The sequence below is a fragment of the Triticum dicoccoides genome, chromosome 7B, assembly GCF_002162155.2.
Source record: "Triticum dicoccoides isolate Atlit2015 ecotype Zavitan chromosome 7B, WEW_v2.0, whole genome shotgun sequence".
In the NCBI taxonomy this organism is placed as follows: domain Eukaryota; kingdom Viridiplantae; phylum Streptophyta; class Magnoliopsida; order Poales; family Poaceae; genus Triticum; species Triticum dicoccoides.
In genome coordinates, this window is record NC_041393.1 from 619,657,193 (window position 1) to 619,673,541 (window position 16,349).

A 16,349-nucleotide genomic window follows, 5' to 3' on the forward strand; every position below is an offset into this window, starting at 1 on the left:
GGAGGCGTCGCGGACTCCGGGGACGAGCGGCGGCGGCTGCGTGTTTACCCACGTCGGCGTCGGAGGAGACGGGGCAGGCAGGGGGAGAAATCGGGGAGGGTCGGAGGGGGGAGGTGGTAGTGAGCGGTGGGGATGTTGATGCAGTGAGGAGGCGGAAGAGGGTGTTAGGAGCGGACTGCGGCGGCGGCGCCGGCGGCGCCGGCGGTGTGTGGAGCGGCAGCGGCGCTGCCCTCTTTGGTTCCACTGTTTTCTTTCGTTTTCGTGAAGGATCCAATGCCTTCGCTCATAGGATTTGGATAAGGAGGGGATGGCTGGAGCTGAACGAAGAGAATAAGTTTTTTTTACAAACATAAACCATAGTTAGCTCCCATGCGTTGGATGCACATCTGACGGTCGAAAATCAGGTATGGCAGGCACACCATCACCACCAACTGGGTATTTTATAGGAGTAGAGATATGTGCTTGTGCATTCGCCCCTTTTATATATACACATGATTCAAAAGCATGTTTTACTGTACATTTTGTTCCTTTGCTTGGTACAAAATGTATTGCAAGTGTTATTCATTGTTTTTTCCTTGACTAAATATACTACAAACCATCTACAGGCTCAATATTTTTTCCTTTCCCTGAATATACCTGACTGTTACGTATGATGTATTGATTGTCTAATATCCTTTATTCTTTTTAGGTGAGCAGATGGATGATGTGAGAGGCCCAAAACTAATATGGTTGGCATAAATGTTTTGAGCAAACAACTAAAGAGGAGTTCACAGGGCTTGCATTTGACGAAGCCACTGTTCGAAGGATGCTGACACATGGCACATCATTTTGCCATAGTAATCTTGCTTACGGAGCCCGATTATTTTGGTTGTACTTGTATGTACTCATGTATGCAAGTTATGCACCGAGTGCTTTATTTTATTGTTTTCTCTTTTCTCATGTGAGTTATCGTGGCTTGTTACTGAATGTGATATGTTTGTGAGGTGCTCAATGTGTTTACCATTTCTAGCAGATAATTGTGTGCGGGCTGGAGTTGTAGTCCATGTTAAGCAAACAGAAGCCAAAGACAGGCAAATGGAGAGATAGAGCTGGTGAATGTTGTCACAGTTGCTACGTGTGTAGACGAATTTTATATTTGCCACATGCTCTCCCCTTGATATAGGATAGAGCGAGCAATTAGAGAGTTGAGTAGGGAGAAGGGTCTTCCTACGAGATGGAGATGGACAAGAAAGAGTTTGGCTTCATGACAAAGGGGTTCATCGATTAAAAAACATATGTTTGACTGTGCTCGATGTCTATTTATCAATAATAATATATCACTACTTTAATCAATGTATTAGTTCCTGACTATACCTTAGGTCCACCTTATCTTTTTTGATCCCGTAGCGTAGCACGGGCATCTTACTAGTTCTATTGAAAAATCCGAGATGTTCGTTTAAGTTCTAAGAGGGCCGTGTTCTGAAAATTCAGGAAACTGAGTTTGTAACTTAACGGAGAATTGGATAAGACTAGAACATGAGGAATAGCAAAATTAGGTGGAACACTATTAGCATGTTTTTGCAACTTAATGTATTCGATATTTTGTACTCAAACAAACTGACGTATTTCCGCTGACGTATTTCCGTTAATTGCCAAGCTAATGGAAAGGGTGTGAGCCCGGTTGGAAAAAACAATGGAACACGAACTAGTTATGAAGTGCTTTATTCACCAGGGAGAAAAATCCTGGATGTCTTGGCATTTTCATCTTGACAAATGTCTGGCTTTTGGGAAGATAGAAAAAGAAAATTCAAAATACGAAAGTCTGTAAAGTCTCGTACAGAAAAGAGTCCGAGAAGAAGAAGGGGAGAGCTAGTTCAACACACTGCTAGGAAATAAAAATATCAAAGTCTGTTATAGAAAAGAGCGAAAAGAAAATCCTAAATCCTTCAAAGTGCACGCGCACAATCTAGTGCTCGCGAGCGGCCGATCGCTGACCGCACGATCTCGCCAGAGCATGTGTCAGAGACGCTGGCCATTGGGCGTTGCCAGTGACTTTAATCCCACCTCGGATATGTGAGGGGGCTAGGACCACCTTATAAGGAGGAGTGCTACACTCCTTTCAGGCTAGTCTTTTGGGATATGGTGGGCTCTTTGCTTGTAGTGGTGTGTCCGATGCGCACCGGAAACGTCCGAACATATGCCGGAGGTTGGGAGCTGGGCCTGGGACGCTAACAATTGGTATCAGAGCTGGGCCCCAGTCCGCCCTGTTTAGGGGGATGGGGTGTCAGAGACGCTGGCCATTGGGCGTTGCCAGTGGCTTTAGTCCCACCTCGGATATGGAAGGGGGCTAGGACCACCTTATAAGGAGGAATGCCACACTCCCTTCAGACTAGTCTTTTGTGATGTGGTGGGCTCTTTGCTTGTAGTGGTGTGTCCGACGCGCACCGGAAACGTCCGAACATATACCGGTAGCCGCCCTCGACGCCCGTGCCCTCTTCTCCCCTCCAACCGCCCTCCCATCCATGCCATACTCACGCCTCCACCTCGCCGCCCACCCGCGCGTGCTCGCCGCCTCCCCCACCTTCGTCATGGCCACCCCCAAGAAGCGCTTCCTGACCCCCACCCGGACCCTGCTGGTGGCTGCAGGGCCAGGGAAGTCGTCGCGATGGAACGAGGAGCTACACTTGGATCGCTGCTCCCTGGCCGAATCTGCACCATGGCTTATCCGGATGGGTAAATTTACTGCGTCTTCTTGCTTGGCGGGTTATCCCGTTCCTGATGTAAACAGACTTTGAGCAGCCGCTGCCGGATTTGGCCTCGTTCCTTTCTTACAGGAACAGGATTGTGGTACCTGGGATGTGCCGCGTGCAGTCGCGGTGATGGAGCACATGCTCACCAGTTTCTCTTCCTTCAATACAAGGATGCGGAGAAGCCCATCTACAGTACGTGGATCTTTAATACCTGGTTAGCATATAATAAGCTAATCCGCTCAACATCGTTAGTCGTTGAATGATTCAGATAGCGTGAAGTATGCATATTTTGTTGAAAATGATCATAGAGGTCACAATTCAGAAGTTATAATCAGCTACAAACATTTTTGCACACATAGTTGTTTTTGGTTAGACACGATTATTGAAAAGTTACACACATGGTGATCATTTTTGTTGGCATCTATAGTAATTTTAATTGCACACATATTTGTTTTCAGTTGGACATGATCATTGAGAAGTTGCACACACAATGATCATTTTTTGTTGGCATCTATAGTAGTTTTAATTGCACATATATTTGTTCTCAGTTGGATATGATCACTGTGAAGTTGCACACACAGCGATCATTTTTTGTTGGCATCTATAGTACTTCTAGATATTATGCACATAATTGTTCTCAGTTACACACACGGTGATCATTTTTTATTGACATCTATAGTAGTTCCAGCTGCACACATAGTTATTTTCAGTTGGACACGATCACTGGAAAGTTGCACACACTGGGTTCATTTTTGGTTGGCATCTATGGTAGTTCTAGTTGCACACATAGTTGTTTTCAGTTGGACACGGTCATTGAAAAGTTGCACACACGGGGTTCATTTTTGGTTGGCATCAATAGTAGTTCTAGTGGCACACATAGTTGTTTTCAGTTGGACACGGTCATTGGAAAGTTGCATCCACGGCGATCATTTTTTGTTGGCATCTATAGTAGTTCTAGTTGCACACATAGTTGTTTTCAATTGGACACGGTCATTGGAAGTAGTTGGCATGGGCAATAGAATTAGTTGCACAAAATCTGCTAGGCAGTTGGCCAGGGCAACAAATAAAGTTACACATCTCACTGACATGGATTCGTTGAATGATGAAAAAAATGCACATCCATAGACCATGAGGGTGCAGAAAAGTTGTCTACAACTGAGACCCTCAAGATGCACATCTCAATAGTTGGGATGGAGTGGGAAGGGGTACTAGCAATGAAAACTACACATACACGGGTACGGGGGAAAGTTACACATGCACATCAACCGTTAGGTAGTTGGCTGGGACAGTTTTCGAAGTTGCACATCCACTGCTTGGCAGTTGACCGAGGTAGCAATAGTAAAAATTGCACTTCCAACTAGAGGATAAAAGTTGCACATCGACTACTAAGCAGTTGGATGGGGCAGCAGACGAAGTTGCACGTCTCACTTGATATTGGGTAGTTTGAGGTGAGGTGTCGTCATTGAAAACTGCACATCCATGGATTGAGAAAAAGTTGCACATCGACTATTAGGTAGTTGCACATCAACAACTAGCCAGTTGCACAAAACGGGGATAAAATTGCACACAAAAAAGTTTGTCAAAACATATTCATGCGGGATCTTGTTTCGAAGAGCACATCGCAAGGATTTCAGGGGTGAAAGCGGATCTTAATTTTAATGTTTGGTTCAAAAATTATGGCTTTTTTAAGAAACAAAAATTAAAAAGCAAACTAGATTGTCAACTTCCTTTTGTGTACAAGGGACCATGTACTTTCCTTATCCACCGGCCGCTCTAAAGCTCTACCTGAAGACAAATAATTACTATTGATAGATTATTAAGGGACCAAAACTTTCCGTTTTAGGCCGGCCGCTCGCAAAGTGTAGCGGGCAGCCGGCTGCTCGCTAGACCAACCCAACGAAAATACCAAAGTTTGTTACAGAAAAGAGCGAAAAAAAAAACCAAAGTCTGCTACAGAGAAGAGCGAAAATACCAAAGTCTGTTACAGAAAAGAGGCTGAGTCTGTCACAGAAAAGAGTCCGAGAACAGGGAGAAGAGGAGAGTTACCAAAAGCCTGCTACAGAAAAGAGCGAAAATACCAAAGTCTGTTACAGAAAAGAATCCGAGAACAGAAGAAAATACCAAAGTCTCTTACAGAAAAGAGTCCGAGAACAGGGAGAAGAGGAGAGTGAGTTCAATGCACTGCTAGGAAACCCACCGCACTCGCCTACCGTCGAAACGAGTGCTATAGGGCAAAAACCTAAGCAGCACCAGCATATACTAGTAAAGATGCATCCCGGCTCCTTCCATTCAGTACACCAGTAGCTACAGTTCTCTCGTGTTTCTTCTCTGGCTAGCTCAAGGTTTGCTTGCCGTGTCCACGGCGCAATGGTGTCAGGTGCAGGCCCTCTTACTCTGAAGCTGGCCGCCGTCGCTGCCGTTCTCGCCCTGCTGGTCATACCTTCCTTGGGACGCTGTCCTTCCCTTGGTCCGGCACAGCCGCCACCGCCACCACCGGAGGCCATAGCACCACCACCACCACCACCGGCGCAGGCACCACCACCACCACTGATGGCGATACCGCCAGCGCCAGCGCTGGGTTCGGGGCTAGGACCGCGGCTCGGATGCGGTGAGTGTCGTGTACAGTGCTTCCCAGCGTGCCAAGCCTCCCATTCCATCGACTGCAAAGAGGAATGCGACAACGATGAGAGCCGATGCGAGGAGTGCAGGGCCGCAGTGATCGAGAAGTGCAAGGCCGTCTGCACGGGCAGCTGTGACTGCAGTGCTGAAGCCGACAAGTCATGCAACTCCGAATGCTCCTACAATACATGCAGCTACTGCGGGTACAGCCGTGGCAAGAGTTGCAAGAACGACTGTGACAACTACTGCAACAGCAACTGCTGGGGACCATAGCCTATAGTAGCTAGTGTTGAGTGCTCACCGGCCGGACTATCCGGCTATGCATGTACTCTACTAGTGGTTGGGGCGTGCCATTGGCACGCCTCCTAAGCGTTCATGTGTGCACTTATCTAGCTCACACACGTCAGTGAGTCTAGGTTGATCCTTGATGGCACGTATATACAATAAAAGTTATTACAAAAAACTTGCTATTATAAGCATCACATGTGCTCCTCCGCCGTCCTGTGCACACGAGTCTTGTTGGTGTACTTGTGAAGGCGTATATACAGCCCGGAGGAGCACTTGTTGTTTGAACACTAATACAATTAACAGAAGTGCAGTAGCAAAGCGTTGAGTCGTCACATGAAAGAACAACACAATTCAATCATGTTCATAGGTGTGTCGATGGAAAAAAGATGGTTCTTGGATCAACGCTTTTAGATGGTAACAATTAACACAATTCAAAATGAGTTCATTGTAGACAAGCCTGGTATTGTAGCAAAGTTCATTGTAGGTTCATTGTAGCAAAGCATTGAGTCGTCAGGCATAGCAGGCTCAAACATTTAGATGGTAACAGAAGTGCAGTAGCAAGCCTGGTGAGCATCCCCTCCAGGCCCCCCAGACCCTATCTCCCTGCAATTGATTACAGAACAAAATAGATTCATAGTGAGCACTTCAAAGTTTGAATAACAGACCGGGCAATATAGCAAGGAATCACAAGATATATAGTTGGAAATCGGTACCAGCAAATCTTCAGCTACAAGTTCATTCAACATTGGTACTATCTTAAATCATTAGTTCTATGTTCTAACCACACATGTAAAATAAAGCATCAACCTCTAAGAAAATTCTTTATTTCCCTAAGCTGGCAGAATCAAAATTTAAAGAGATGCATCTAGAATCTATTTAAGTTGATGCGCAGAGACATTTCAACCTCTAAGAAAATATTTATAACAAGTCCTAGCTGTAGTAAATACAGTACCTTCTTAAGCTGGCGCTAGGGGATGTGTAAATTGCAAGCATAAAGGTTCTTCAACTGAATAACTTCCACAAACAAATAGAATAGCAGCTTGTACCAAAACCTCACGTTATGTACCATATAGAGTTTTCCCTACACAAAAGAACCGCCAGTTTGTTATCTGTGTAACGCAAAAAAAGGGAACAACATAGAAAACAATCATTCGCATCCTTGCAAATGTTGATATTATTAAATAAGGCGGGTAGGCATCCCTTTCCAACTTAAAACGTTAGGTCTTTGGAGGAAGATCTTAATTAGCAGTCTTACTGGTCTCTTCTGTAAGTTACAAAATCTGAAACAGTAACAATGTACAAGACCCAGTACTCTACATCACACTGACTCTGGAAGGAAAATAACACACAAAATGATATCAATTACCCAGAAAGGCGGGATCTACCTTAATTTGTTTGTCGAGCTTACTTTTAATTAGCATGGGGTACATAATGAAAATAACCAATGGAGTGCCAAATCAGGAGCCTTTGAATCAGCGTCAAACAGAAGATCAAATCGATTTGGTAACATGAATCCCACACTTAAACTCTTCCCATCAATAAAAGTCGGATCCTAAAAGAAACAATCAGAGAAAACAACAGTTAGACACTAACAGAGATTCCAATGTTAACAAACATGTTGAGTAATTTATATCATTGGTATCTTGGCGTAGCATAATCACCATCAGGCAAGTAAAACATGACAGACTATTAACTGAAGCGACTCATCTAGTACTTCAGTAGAGACTGGTTCTTCTGCAGCAGCAGCTACATCTTCCGACTCTTATTTATCAGATGGAGCAACTTCGTTGTTCTGTTGCCATGCATTGCCGACAAGTCATCACAATCAAGCTATTCATCTAACCAAAGAGAAATACACAGAAAACTCCATCTATCACCAAACAGAAAGGCACCATCACAGTCGTGATGTACAGATTACTAACTAACATTCTTGTACCTATTGAAAAATGGACCAAAGATCAATAATGATCTCTAGTCATAAAAGTATTAGTTGTAGAAAGAAACCGTCTATTAATCAGTGATGCCCTTATCATATAGTAGAATCAGCTGAGGATTGCTACAAGCACCAAAGGACAGACAACATAAATCACATCAGTTAAGTGTAACTGAAATCTTTCCTGCATAAATAAAAAGCGCCATCTGAGTCTTGAAGCCAAACTACTAAATAGTGGAAGAGCTCAAAGCTATTTGTTGTACCAACATTATAATGGCTACCATAAGCATATCAATGCAATACCAAGAATAACATAGAACTCAATTTATGTAAGGGGCACACACAAACTCAACGTGTCATTACTATTCTCTTCACCGACTAATGAATAACCATCCAAGCAAAGACGGAAAGTATGCTGAGTGGACTGCAGAAGACACTGACTATTTGCATTTGACAACATCATTTCATGAAATTATGATTCAGCAGTGAGAGGCATCCTAGCATGCATACCATCCATGGTATGAATCAACTGGAGGTTCTTGAACATGTTGGATGGGCGCGCCGGTCGGCAGAACGAGTAGCCCGAACGCCACGGCGAGCCTGTCAGAAACAAATGAGGGAGTAAATTGAGACTGGAAGATAACTGTAGGAACACAAGAAGTTATCTGAAGCAATGATGAGTCTCAAGGCAATATATATGAGAGTTATTTTGGTGATAGAAACTTCAGGGCTACTGGTAGTTGCTTGTGTGTAAGGTGACTTTGAACAGAAAAGAAATTGGGCAATAAACAACACCGGAAAACCAGTAGCTTGGGCAAAAAAAGGTGGGAAAATAATAAGTAGGCCTCTTCAGAGAGCTAAACTCCAACCATCATGGTAAGGCTATGAAGAATTTAGTACGGAAGTCTGAATGTGGTCTCCTATAAAATACTTTCTAGATAGTTATATTGTACTAAGACGCTAAATCAAGAAGAAAAACATGTTTCAATGAACAAACACTCTTCATGCTGATCTTTATAGAACAGACATACTGCATATATATACATCCAAATCTAAATCCAGTTTATTCAGGGATGGCATGAACATATGCAGTGCTTTCTGTAGTATTTACCTTGAGGCGGGTTTAGTTCCGATGTTGGCGTCGCGATGAATTGTGCCGTGCAGCAACCGGGAGTACACCAATGCCCGTTCCCAGCTCGCAAGTGGAGACCAAACGTATCAACCACTCCCTTGCTCTAGATCCATTCTGTGAACACAGAAAACACTAATTAATGCAACTACAACTTCACAAGAACTCTGACCAGAACACAAGTTTTTTTCAAAGAACAAGCCAACACTTGATGCAACAGTTGTGTGTGCACCTGCCATTCCATGTATTAGTTGTGTTACCCATTGGTATCTGAAGTGTCTTGCCTTACAAGGGAAAGTTTGAGCATACATACTGAATCAATTAATCTGGACGACGGCCGGCATTACACCCTCCGGTGAGACCCCACTACCGGATCGCTTTAGGGGAACGCAAACAATTCTTCGTATAGAATCCTGAATACACCATCGACTTTATTAATATAAAAAGAGATAAAAGGGATACCAATACGATGGGTAATGCCATAAAAACTTTTGGATTCTGTCATTGTTTTATTGCCAAATCTGCAAATTATGATTGTAAAAACACTTCATATGACTGGCAATGCAAGTGTGAAGCAGAACTCACTCTTGTAACAATACCAAATCTCTATAGGAAGAATAATATAACTTAAGAAGAAAAATAGTGATTAGCTCCTCTCGCAATTAACCACTACAGAACTTTTGAAGAGCATCCATCACCTCAAAATTACATTGCAAACCAAACTCTTCCTGGATTAGCTCCTCGCATTGCAAATCAAGATCCTAACATGTAGGGAAACAAAGAAAATTCTAACTTAACAAAGCATAATATAACTTAAGAAGGAAAATAGTGATTCGAAGTAGCAAAAGATCTGACATACCTCAACAGTAACCTTTCCATTTTCCATCAATATATAGTATGCGATTATGACCTCCTTGATCTGAACATCAGAAATCGCAAATATGTAAATAAACTGTGAGTTGAAATTTCCTATGAACACAAGCCTCTATTTTGCTGATTCTTAGGACCTACTTCCTGCTGAATCACATCTTCACAGAGGTGCAGAAGTGTGGCTTTCCCACTATCTAGTTGTTTGTCATATATTGACTGAGTGATTAGGTTTTGATAGGTATTCCATCAACCCGGAAAGCAATACATGAGTGTCCTAATTAAGAAGGGCTAAAAGAATTAAGGAAGCAAAATCACATTTTGTGAATGTGTTCTACAGTAATCCTAGCAGGTCAAAAGAACAAAAAAAGGCCTCCTGGTGAGGTCATACACAAATAATCCAAATTACTAACGGCATGAATACCCTGTCAAATAATACATCGAGTGGGACTCACGAGAAATAGATCTTAGCACAATATCCAGCCAGAGCAGAAAGGATGGCAATCATAACCCAGAAATCAGCTTTAGGCATTTCAAGTGAACCGACGAGTGTAACCTGGGTAATGTGATAGAGGCAATCATCAACTGATGAAACACAACAAAATCTGGATCAAGTCAAACCAATTTCACTCGACTTACAAGCCCAATAACATCAGAAACAATGAACCGAACCCAGTCCATTAGCGTGAGGCTCAGGTTTTTCTTCTTAGGCTGCAAATACCATGATTTACCATCAGCTATAAGTCCAGATGAATAAATGAGTATAGATGTGTTCTCAAAGCAAAAACTTTTGGACGTAACCACATCTTTTCTTTTAGAAAACGTAGAGCATCCAACACTAACCAGAACCAACTCCATATCTGCCATCGGAATACTTTTGAAGTGTTTAACCTGAATTGCTCTATCATCCTGGCCCTTCGGGCTTTTCTTCCTGAACCTGTGAACAAGAGGATCAGGAAACGAAGGAGACAAGAACAAGGTTGTGGACGAGGCAACTACAAGAATCACCAACCTGTAAGCGCAAGAAGAAACTTGCAGCAAGATCATCAACTGCAAATAAAAAGTGGAGCACCAGAGTAGTCAAAAATTTATGAGGAGATGGCTAAAATAAAGAGCACCAGAACGCAACATAACAGAAGGCCAAAGAACGAGGAAAAGATCGCATCTCTGTGCAGGAACAAACCAAAGAAAAAGCGAACCAGGGCAGCCTCTTGCGATGTGATTCCCGGACTGCTCCTGCCGCTACACCCGGCGGGCCTCCCTCAACTGCCGGCCCCGCCCACATCCGTCGCTCCACCAACTCTGCTGCTTCCGCAGTTCCGCCTACAGGTGCCGGACTTGCCACGGCCTTCTGCCCCCGCCCTGACCCAGCCGTCGGCCGCTGTTGCACCTCCACTGCCAGCCGCCAACCTATTGTGTGTGAGCCGGCTAGGTTCTTGTCCTGTAGACGACGTTGAGGCGCACAGAGAAAGACGAAGGAGATGAGTCGGAGGAGGTGCCGACGACCGCATCGATCACGTCCGGGTTGTGCTCGTCCTCCTGCGCCTTCCTCGGGATGAGGGCTCTCGGCGCCTCCGCCTTCTAGCTGTTGCTGCCGCCTTGCCGTGGGGAGGAGCAGCGCCCCACCTTACTACGAGGGAGCCACAGAGAGGAGAAGATTAGTGGGAGAAGCCAGCCTTCCTTCGATGGCCAGCGCTGAAGGAGTGATGGGGCGGCGTCGGCAGAAACCCTGGCGAGGTAGTGGGGAGAGGAGGCGCTTGCGTCGGGAGAGCAAGAGGGGTGGAGCTGCCTTCGTTGGGAAGGAAACGTCTGATGAATGGAGGTGGGGCGTGGGGCGACTAAGTTATTTTACAAGTGCTGGTATGTACCGGTGGCCAATCCACCATCCATCACTTTTGTCAAGATCTGTGCATATCTTATACTCTATTTGCAGATATTAGATTGGACATAGCAATACATGTACTGCTGTCAGATGTTGTCAGCTTTACAGAAGAGAGAGAGTTAGAGTGGAGTGAACGGTGCATGCATGCATATGACATATGACATGCTTTTATTTTTCTCCTCATATTTTTAATGATTCATATCTTTTGAACCAAATGTCTATTATTGAAACTTTTTATATATTTGAATTCGTGGTGACAAGACCTTCAGAACAAGATCAATTTTGGATATGTTTGAAATATATTTTATTTTATGTATTTCAATTTTGTTTGAAATCACTTCCATAAAACATTAGATTGTTTCACTATGTCATAAAAGTTTTTTCTAGTGTTTCACTCATTTTCATAAACTGGAATATGGAACTCACAGAGACACGGATATATTTGATATGACAACATTTTTCTAGCTTTTCCTAGTGTTTCGCTCATTTTTCACGAACTGGAATAACGAACTCACAGAGACAAGGATATATTTGATATGAAAACATTTTTTCTAGCTTTTCATAGTGTTTCGCTCATTTTTCACAAACTGGAATATGGATTTCACAAAGTTTTTTCTAGTGTTTCGCTCATTTTCAATCATTTGAATAAACATATTTCACTTCAAAATGATGGACATCACTCATTCGAAAATTTATTCCAAACAATTTAGAAAACTGATTTCACTCATTGAATCAAACAAGACATTTCACTCATTTGATACAACTGATTTGAGTTGTTTCAATTGAAAGAAATACATGTTTCAATAATTTGAAAAGCTAATTCACTCATTTGAAATTAAAAAAAAATCTTGTTTCAAGAAGCTGGTATATATCACAAAAATAAACTTAAATTATTTCGTAAAACTAACTTCACTCATTTGATGTAACTTGTTTCAAATAACCCATTTCAATTATTTCACAAAAACCGATTTCACTCAATTGAAAAGAAAAAATTCGCTCGCTTCATAAAACAGATTACATTCATTTCAAAAACTATATTTCACTCATTTCAAAACCGATTTCACTCATTCAAACATTGTTTTCATTCAATTCTTAAAATTGGTTTCATTGAATTCAAAAAACATATTTCAGTTAATTGAAATAACCCATTTCATAAAACTGGTTTCACTCATTACAAAATATATATCAAAAACTAATTCCACTTTGTACTTATGAAATATATTAAAATGTATTTCAATCATCTCAAAAGTTAGTTTCAAATGTTTGAAATATAAATTTTAATTTGAAATAAGTGAAATTTAAATGAAATGAAAAAACAATTTCACTCGCATCATAAAATAGATTTCACTCATTTCAAAAACTATATTTCACTCATTTCAAAAATGATTTCACTCATTCAAATAATGTTTTCATTCAATTCATAAAATTGGTTTCATTTAATTCAAAAAACATATTTCAGTTAATTGAAATAACCCATTTCATAAAACTGGTTTCACTCATTACAAAATATATCTCAAAAACTAATTCCACTTTGTATTTATGAAATATATTCAAATGTATTTTAATCATCTCAAAAGTTAGTTTCAAATGTTTGAAATATAAATTTTAACTTGAAATAAGTGAAATTTGAATGAAATGAAAAAACAATTTCACTCGCTTCATAAAAGAGATTTCACTCATTTATAATTTTTTTTTGAAATAATCCGTCTCAAATGTTTTAAAATAACTAGTTTCACATTTTCTAAATAACAAGTTAAAAATATTTCAGAATGAAATTTGTTTCATATGCATGAAAACAGAATGTACTCATTTGAAAATTTTGGTTTCACTCCAATACTTTTTTCGTGTATTCCACAAAACATGTTTCACTCATTTGAAATATTGAAATTAAAAGATGTTTGAATGTATTCAAGATTGATCTTGTTCTAAAGGTCTTGGCATCAGGAGTTCAAATATATAAAAAGTTCCGAAAATCAAGTTGCAGTTTAAAATATATGAATGAATGAAATTGGCAAAGAGAAAATAAAGGGTATGAATTAGTCTGACATGTGATGCATCTTCTGTACGTGAGAAGGAGGAGAGAGAATGGACCATGCATGCGTCAAGTATAACTATATTGCTGACATGGGCCCCTCTCATCTGACATTGATTTGACTATTAATAAAAACACAAGAGATAGACTCTCATTATACACATCTATACATTGTCTGTGGGCCTCCCTATAACACGAATCACTTCGCGTTTGAGTGGCAGATGTGTTGCCGGTAGGTACCGTATCCGATAAAAAGAGGTTTGCGGGGCGTGGGGCTCGATGTGCTTTTCCGTTCCCATTCGCTTCGTTTTCTTTTTTATCTCGGCACAGTAAAAACAATCGACGTGGACATCGCCAGCGATCGCCCTTTGCGCGACTCTAAATGTGTTCGATGGTCAACTGTGTGTGCTTGTTCACGTACGTATGCATGTATCCACGGAAGGATGTACTTCCTCCAATCCATATTACTTGTCTCATATTTGTCTACATACGTACATTTATACAAATTTAAGAATAATAATATGGATCGGAGGGAGTACCTGATAATAATATATACACGATCAAGTACAATCACAAGGCTATATCCATTCTTATTGTACCAACTTTTCGTGTTTACGTATGATGAATCTGGCCACATGTGTGAATCGGACAAGCGGAAACGGAACGCGAGGGCCTCCCATGTCGCTCTCCCGTGAGCGACCCGGGAGAGAAACCTTGCCCGCACATCCACCTCCATCCCCTTCCTGCAGTAGGTGAGCTTCACCGGGCAAAGCCCGCCCGACATTAGCGGCGGCGGGAACCAGTTCCCCCTCTCGGTGGGTTGGAGCAGCGTGGGGCGTTCATTCTAGCGGGGGCTCACACGGCAGCCCAGATGCACACGCCGGCAATGAAGCGTGAGCTCGGGGCGGCAGTGTGGAGGCACTGGTGCTGCATCAGCTTGGCCTGTCATGGCCCTGCACCCCGATCTCTCTTCGTTGGTACGGCGGTTCACCATGGCCGGCCTACTATGGATCCATGACAACGCTAGTCACCGACAGATCTTCGGGAGCGTCCATCTCTCAAGATCCAGTGATTGACTTGGGCGGTGAGATGCATATTATGGACAAAGACTTTTGATGCAGTTGGTTGGTTGTGCAGCAGTGGCGACCACATGTAGCTGCTAGGATTGCGGGAAAGTGGTGGCGACAACACTTCAGTGACTTCGATGGTGGTGCTACCCTAGCATCCGGTCTTGAGCTCTTGGTTGAAAGCCTAACTCTGAGTCGAGCTGGTTATACCTGGAAAGTTCGTTTTTTACGTCGTTATCTCGTTGAAGGCATTTCTTGGATATACTTGGATTGATCCTTCAAGGTGAAAACCTAGATTCCGGCCTTGGTGGTTGAGTCTTATGACGGCAACGCTTGAGTATGGCTCCCTTCCTGAAGGCATTGTTGTTGAAGAATCTCGTTGTTCTTGTGATGTCATCGGATGGTTGGTGTGGATATGGTCATTGTTGCAGTTTGACGATCGTGTGTCTGATCACATTGGCCTTTTTTTCCTTTTTTTCTTGCCCACGCATAGCTTTGCTCCTTTATGACTTTGCTACATTAGTAGAAAACAGGGCATACGTTCGGGCCAGATAAGCCCATTAGTCCCGGTTCAGTCATGAACCGGGACCCATGGGGCCATTGGTTCCGGTTCATGAGGCCAGGGGGCTTGTCGGGCCTCGTGGGAGCATTGGTCCCTGTTCGTCTCGACCCTTTAGTCCCGGTTGGTGGGACGAACCGGGACCAATGGGCCTCGCTCCTGGCCCACCACCATTGGTACCGGTTGGTGGGTTGAACCGGGACCAAAGGGTGGCCTTTAGTCCCGGTTCATGCCACGAACCGGGACCAATGAGTTGCCTATATATACCCCTCGCCCGCGAGAAGAGCACTCCACTGCTCTGTTTTTCTGGCCGGTCGTTGGAGAGCTTTGTGGTGCCCTAGCTCACCTCCTATGCACACGAGATGTTTGATGGAATGCCCGAGCCACACTACTTAACTTTCTCCTCTCCAAGCTCGACCTCCAAGCTCCATTTTCCTCAATATTTGTCTAGGTTTAGCGGTCCCTCATGTCCCGTCCCCATCTTCAGCGCCGTCGATCGCCCGCGCCGATCTCGTCGCCGGCACCACCGTGGTGAGCCTCTTGTTCTTATCTTCTTTATGAAAGGAAAAAATTCTTACTTGTATGTTTATATAGACACTTGTATAATTTTCTTATTTTTATTATTGCTTCTTACGATGGTTTTAGTATCCGCCCCCGTCGGCCCTCGTCCTGTCTATGATTCGGATGTAGTATATATTATCTTTATAACTATTTGGTTCATTTCTTGTTTATGAAAATTATGCCAACCAACGTGACATAAATTTTATTTATCTAGGAGGTATATGAACCGGAAATTCCAACCGACCCTATTGTCGAGAGGTTAAATTTAGTTGAAGAAGAACACAATTTCTTGAAGGAAAAGATAAAAAAATTGAGGAGGAGAAGATGATATTGGAGTTGCATGTTGCGGATGTCGTCGATGATCACAAGAGCAAGATGGATGCAATGCGCTTGAAGATTAGAAAGATTAGAAAATATGCCATTCATACCGAGGCTTGGTATCATTATGCTGTTGGATCAATTGTTACCTTGGTTGCGATTATGATCCGCATTTGTTTTCGCATTGAAATGTTTTACATAGTTTCAATGTATGGTTTAATTAATTAGATGCTCTGGAGAGCTATATGTTGTTCAACGAGAAATATGTATGTGCCTTGGTTTTAATGCGATGATGAACTTCTATTAATTTGGTCACATAATTATCTATTCAGGATGTTCTGTAATGGTTTTTGACACACTTAATT

General features: G+C 42.5%; 2 long non-coding RNA genes across 2 annotated transcripts; both read right to left on the reverse strand.

The window, feature by feature from the left end:
• Nucleotides 1–6,034: 6,034 nt before the first annotated feature.
• On the reverse strand, nt 6,035–7,180 carry LOC119336833. Its single transcript, XR_005162847.1, has 3 exons — nt 7,022–7,180; nt 6,589–6,717; nt 6,035–6,239 (listed from the first exon to the last, which is right to left on the reverse strand). It is a non-coding gene; the product is annotated as an uncharacterized LOC119336833 (long non-coding RNA).
• Nucleotides 7,181–9,373: 2,193 nt separating this feature from the next.
• On the reverse strand, nt 9,374–10,124 carry LOC119337892. Its single transcript, XR_005163676.1, has 3 exons — nt 10,021–10,124; nt 9,558–9,617; nt 9,374–9,459 (listed from the first exon to the last, which is right to left on the reverse strand). It is a non-coding gene; the product is annotated as an uncharacterized LOC119337892 (long non-coding RNA).
• Nucleotides 10,125–16,349: the final 6,225 nt, after the last annotated feature.